The sequence below is a fragment of the Arachis duranensis genome, chromosome 1 (assembly GCF_000817695.3).
Source record: "Arachis duranensis cultivar V14167 chromosome 1, aradu.V14167.gnm2.J7QH, whole genome shotgun sequence".
NCBI lineage: Eukaryota > Viridiplantae > Streptophyta > Magnoliopsida > Fabales > Fabaceae > Arachis > Arachis duranensis.
In genome coordinates, this window is record NC_029772.3 from 3,546,960 (window position 1) to 3,553,707 (window position 6,748).

The window sequence follows — 6,748 nt, forward strand, 5'->3', positions numbered from 1 at the left end:
TTTCAAATGTAATTTATTGAAAATTAATTTTTTGTTTAAAATATTTTTTTATAAAATTTATAGTATGTAAAAGTAGTGATTTTATTTTTTAGAGTAAAGTAACGTTTTTGTCCTCAACGTTTGGGATAAGTCTCAAAGTTGTCCCTAACATTTGAACCATCCTACTTAAGTCCTTAACATTTCAAAATTGACTCAATATTGTCCTGTCGTTAAGAATCTATTAACGGAATTGACGGCAGGACAAAATTGAGACAATTTTAAAACATTAGGACTTGAATATGACGAACACGTAGGGGACAAAAACGATATATAGAAATAAATTTTAATTTCATCCTTCAATAATATCATTTTTTTTGATACATAGTTATTCAATTATTTTTTAATCTCATCTAAGTAAATTACACTTAATCACATTAATTTTATTCTAAATAGATTTATTTTTTTATAATTTTACTCTTAAAAATTTTTACTCGTCATAAAATGTTTGTAGAATGACTAGTACATAAACTTGTTGAAAAAAATGATACATGTACAATAAAGTAATGTGATTCTAGTCATTTTACAAATATTTCATGATGGGTAAAAATCTTTAAGAGTAAAATTAAAAAAAATAATTTTATTTAGAATCAAAGTAATGTGACTAAGTGTAATATACTTAAATGTGATTAAAAAATAATTAAATAACTATATACAGTAAAAGATTGATATTAGTGAAGGATAAAATTAAAATTTATTTTTATGTATCGTTTTTGTCCCCAACGTTTTCGTCCCATTTAAATCCCTAACGTTTCAAAATCGTCTCAATTTTGTCCCGTCGTTAATTTTGTTAACAGATTCCTAACGGCAGGACAATATTGAGTCAATTTTGAAACGTTGGGGACTTAAATATAGCATGATTTAAACGTTAGAGACAACTTTGACACTTATCCCAAACGTTGAGGACAAAAACAATACTTTACTCTATTTTCTATTATTTAAAAATTTATCCCTAATTTTTTAAGTATATAATTAACTTAGTTAATAACTTTTATTATTACTTTTCTACAAAAAAAATTAGTTTATACTATTTATATATATATTTTTAATAGAGATATTGATACTATTATACTTATTTTTTTATATAATGACTTAAATTGCTTATTTTTTATGCATAATAATATTAACGACATCTTAACAAACCCATATGAAAAGGAAAAAAAGTATTCAATAGATCATAATATTTTATAGTTTAGAAAACAATTAAATAGTAGAAATAATGTATCATATGAGAAAAAAATATTATTAAATAGAAGAGAAATTGGTAAAAAATAAAATTCTTTTTTAGCATATATAATTTTTTATAATGGGTAAGTTATGGAATATAGAAATAGATAAGATAAAAAAGGAAGAAATGAAATTATATTTTTTTAATAATATAAAGAAATATTTATGACTATATAATTAATGGTGGATATATAACTATTAAACAATAAATTTTAAAGAAATATTAATAAAAATATTAAAATAAAAATATAAAAAATGAATAAAAATATAAAATTTTAAATCAAAATATTTAAAATAAAAAAAAGAAATGAAGAAGAATTTTTAGTAAACAACAATTCAAACATTAATGTGATAATAAATTGAATCAGATAACATATACTTAAATTAATTAAATTAAATCATTAATGTAATAAATTAATTATAAGTTTTTGGCTCAATAAATAAATAAAAATATCTTATAAATATCATATAAAAATTATAACACTTTTAAAAATTATTAATTAAAATACATAAGACTAAAAAATTAACAAAAATTAAAAAAATTAATTCATATATTCCAATCAAATCAAATAATTAATATAACTGATTAATTATAGTTAATATAATAAAAAATATTAAATAATGTAATATTTATCTCAATCAAATCAAATAAATAATTAATTATGACACTCTTAAGAATATTCATCAAAATGTATATGACAAAAAAATTAATACAAATTAAAATAAAATTAATTCATTTATTTTAATCAAATTAAATAAATAATTATGTAAATAAAATAAATCAGAAACACCTTTACAAATATGTCACGTCAGCTATGGTATTAAAGGATATTTTATTAGCTTAATATTTAAATGAGTATTATGAAGTCTGAAAAATAAATTGAGGCATTAAAGGTTTAATTTTTTTTATATAATATCTAATTATACATTATTTTATACAATTTATATGTATTTCCGTTGTTAGTATTAAAAATAGAAGAGTAATCTAAAAAAAGTGATTTTGTATTATCGATTAGTGTCTTAAGAAAAAATACAATATATATATATATATAGAAGAATCAAAACAATAAAACATAATTTGTTATAATAAATATATAAATATGTTAAATAAATATAATTGATACTAACTTATTTTAATTAAATCTAGTTATATTTTAATATTCTCTCTTAAACTCAAGTGAGAGCTAAAGATACCATTTTGAATTTGGATACTAGAGTTCGAAAACGAGTAAGATGATAAACTTTCATAAAGATATCATCAGTCTGATCCAAAGTCTTAACAACTATGAGATGAACATCATTAATAAAGAGACGTTATTGGACAAAGTAACAATTAATTTCAATGTGTTTGATGTGTTCATAAAAAATATTATTATGGACAATCTGAGTAGCACTGTAGTTGTCACAAGAAATATCAGTTGGAGATGACTGAGGAGCACTCAAGTATTCGAGAAAGCCAACAAATTGGGACAACCTCAGTAATAGTGTTAGCGAGAACATGGTATTTAAATTCAGTGCTTGATCGAGCAGTGAACGTTTGCTTTTTGGCTCACCAGAAAATGAGGGAGTTACTAAGAAACAAACAATAACAAGTAGTAGAACGACAATCAATAGGATCACCAATCTAATCAGCATCTGAGTACATTTGAAGGGTTAAAGACGAATGAGCAGAAAAATGAGGTCATAAAACAGAGCACCTTTGATGTAGCGTAAAATACGAAGAACTGCTGCATAGTGAGTAGGAGGATGAGTTAACAAGAACTGGTTAAGAACATGAACTGGATAAGCGATGTTTGGTTGTGTGACAATCAAATAGACAAGGCCTTCAATTAACTGTCGATAAAGAATATGATTATCCAAAACAGTGTCATCCGTAGGAGTAAACCAAACATTAGGTTCAAGAGGAATAGACTCAATACGACTATCTATAATTCTGGCTCAAGTAAGAAGATCAAAAGCATACTTAACTTGAAAGAGATAGATACCATCATTTAAGGATGACTTGGAGGCAAAAAATATAACTAAGAAAATCAAGATTTTTCATCTAAAAAATATAATGAAAAATATTTTAAGATCAGAAATACTATTAATATAATTTTTAGTAATAATTATGTCATTAACATATAAAAATAAAATAACAACTCTACATTTATTTTTATGAATTAATAGAGAATTCTCACGAGAAGTGTAAATAAAACCAAAATTGTATATAATAGTGTTAAATTTTTTAAACTATTCACGAAGAATTTGTTTAAGGCCATAATGCATAATATTATAGTTTTATATAATATATTTTTACAAATATATATATACCAAATTTTTAACATTTTATATATTTTTATAAATATATACACAAAAATAAGTAGCAAGATTCAATACAAGAAACAAAGATGACATTTGCCATGACATGATGTTTAAAATAATAAAAGAAAAGGTGAAATGAAAGAAAAAGTAAGTGATAGAGAAAAAAACAAAAAAGAAAAGAATAATAAATAAAATAACGGCCCCAGAAGAAAATAATAGCCGCCATGGCAAATTCAGTGATTCTTTGACTTAGTTATGTAATGCATTACGTCACAGTCACAAAAATATTCCAGCTGCTCGTGACTCTCCCATTCAGTACAAGTCACTTGCCGACCACGGAACACATTGCCCTTTTCCGTTCTGATAGAAAACAAGGCGTGCCGAGCGAGAGCTTCAAATTTAAACCATTAATAGGAGTCTTCAAATTCGATTTGGCTCGATACCTGATCTAAATTTAAGGTATATTGTGTCCGACTTAGATCTATCATTTTTGTTTTGTGCTATTTTTTGAATTGGGTTCGAATTATATTTCGAATTATTCGGTGTGGTCTAAAATTATTTTTTATAATAAAAATATATATTTTAAAATAAAATTAATAATATTATATTATATTTTTATATTTAATTAATTTTTTTATATTATACAGTATTATTTTTATTTTAAAATAATTTATTTTTATATTGATATAATATTTGTTAAAAGATAAAGAATATTTTTATAGTTGAACAGACAGTATTTCAAATATATAAATAGGATAAAAATTTTAAAAGAGAAAATTTAAGAACGACCATTTTTATTAAAATTTGATCAGTATTTAATCAGAAAAAAATAAGTAATTTTATGTTATTAAATAAAATTTCACATCACTAAAAATATCAACAATAATTAATTAATAATTATAAATCACAAAATTTATTGTTTCTAAAATTATCCATAGTCAAAATGGAAACACCTAGCTTCCCGTTAAAACAAATTGAAAGAGCACCCATGAAAAAGGAAGAGAATCACATCCATTTTTCAAATAGGTTCTCGACAAACTAATTCCAAAGAGGTTTAGGCATCCCATTAAAATGGAAGCGAATGACAAAACCTCAGACGCTCAGCATCACCTGAATGCTTTCGAAAACCGCATGGTCCTAGAAGATGCCTTTTACGCTCTATAGAGAGAAGATTCTCATGGGGCATTCAAAAAATCCATCATAGTCTGGTTTAACTCTCTCTCCCTTTCTTAAAGTGCATCTTCACTTTTTAAGATTTCTTTAAGTGATATTTAAACAATTTTACTACTAAAATAAATCTGTCAAAACTGTCTTTACTTATATCGAATTGTACAGGAACTATAAGAGCAATTCCAATGCTGAGAAACTCAAGTTGGTCATGTACAACTTTCTATAGATCTAAGTCTCTCTAAATAGGGATTTATTATAGCCAATAAAATTTTAATTAATTATATTATAATAATTATATTATTAATTATATTAAATAATTAAATAATAATTAATTTAGTATATTTTGCATCATACCATCAATTTTTTCAAAGAAATGTCCAACTTCGAAATAGGCAGCAGCATAGACAATTGAAGGAGGACTTGATTGAACACATATGGCAATTTCACAATGCTTGTCGTCAACTATAGAGTTTAATTATGTTTTTCTTTGTATTAAGTAATTTTACAAATTAGTGTAACCCCGAATTATCTATTGTGTATTATTGTTATATATGAATTTATTTAATATTAATATCTTTTAATAGTAAATTATTTTTAAATTTATAAATTTAAATTATACTATTAAAAAAAATTAATTACATTAATTTTAAGTATTTTAATTAATTAATTAAGTAGGATCACAATAGGAACTAAAATTAATTTCTCCAAATGGAGAAAAGAGAGATACTTTGTGAAATTACTTCTTATAACAGGTGGAACATAAATAGAAACTATCATAAATTCCCTACTTTTGGTTAAGCGGATTGAACAATCCAAATCCTAAACAGTACACTCATATTTTACACACTCACACACACTACCATGGATAGTATGGATTCTTAACCAACACCTTCGACTGAGATTTGAACCCGGTATACCTTTTAATAAGACAAACATAATTGTCACTAAACCAAACCTTGCAGTGCGACTGAGAGACTATTTATATTGTTTCAATGTAGAGTGTACCCAGATCGAGACTCCTAATACTAGACAGTTGTCATGGCCTTTGTTAACGGGCTAAAAGACTACATCGTTTTTCTGAAGAGTCTCACTATGCGTTTTTTGTGTTCCATGTTCGAGTTCCAGAAAGGCACCAACAACTACCTACAACAGGAGGAAGGGCAAAAAGCAGCGAAAAGTAGACTGAAATAGCTGAGGAGCCAAAAGCAAGATCAATGCCATGGAGCCACTTTCTTCACATCGTTGAATGTATTGCTAGCTCAGATATAGAGCAAAATATGTCGTATGAAGCGCATCCCAAATTTCCGGTCCAAGACAAAAGATTCTACTGCAAATATTACAGAACTTATGGACATGACATAGAAGATTGCAAGGACGCCCGATAATATGGACTAAAGAATGAAAAATTCCAAGAATACATGGCAAAAAGGAAGTGACCCGTGAGAAAGAAAGAAAAAACACTAAGCACAAACAAGTTTTAATATAATTTTGAGAATTTTTCATTAAATCAAGTTTTAGTGAGTTTAAATGAAAAATCGATAGTAAGTTAATTATGAAAATGAGAGTTGTGGTTCACTTAAATAAAAAACATTCTAGAAAAAAATAGAATTAAATGAAAATGATGTGACCATTTTTTTTGTTAAAGTGACCATATTCATATTAAGGTTTGATTTGGTAAAATTTTTTGAGGATGTGTTTCTTCTTTTTAAAAGTACAAGCATTTTGTTTTGCGTTTGATAAATAAAAAAATTCTTTTGTTTGTGTTTGCAATTTTTATTTATCAAACTTAAAAATCTAATATAATCTTATACATTAATTAATATATAAATTTAATTTTTATTTCAAAAATTAATTTTTATAAATTATTTTTAAAAAATAAAAATTTTATCAAAATAAGCCTATATGTGGCGATAGTATCTACGAGTGTCTCTCTTGGTGCCCATCTTAGCGTCCCACTTCTCTACTAACATGTATGGCTTTTTTTTCTCGAAAAAATAATTATTTGTACCCA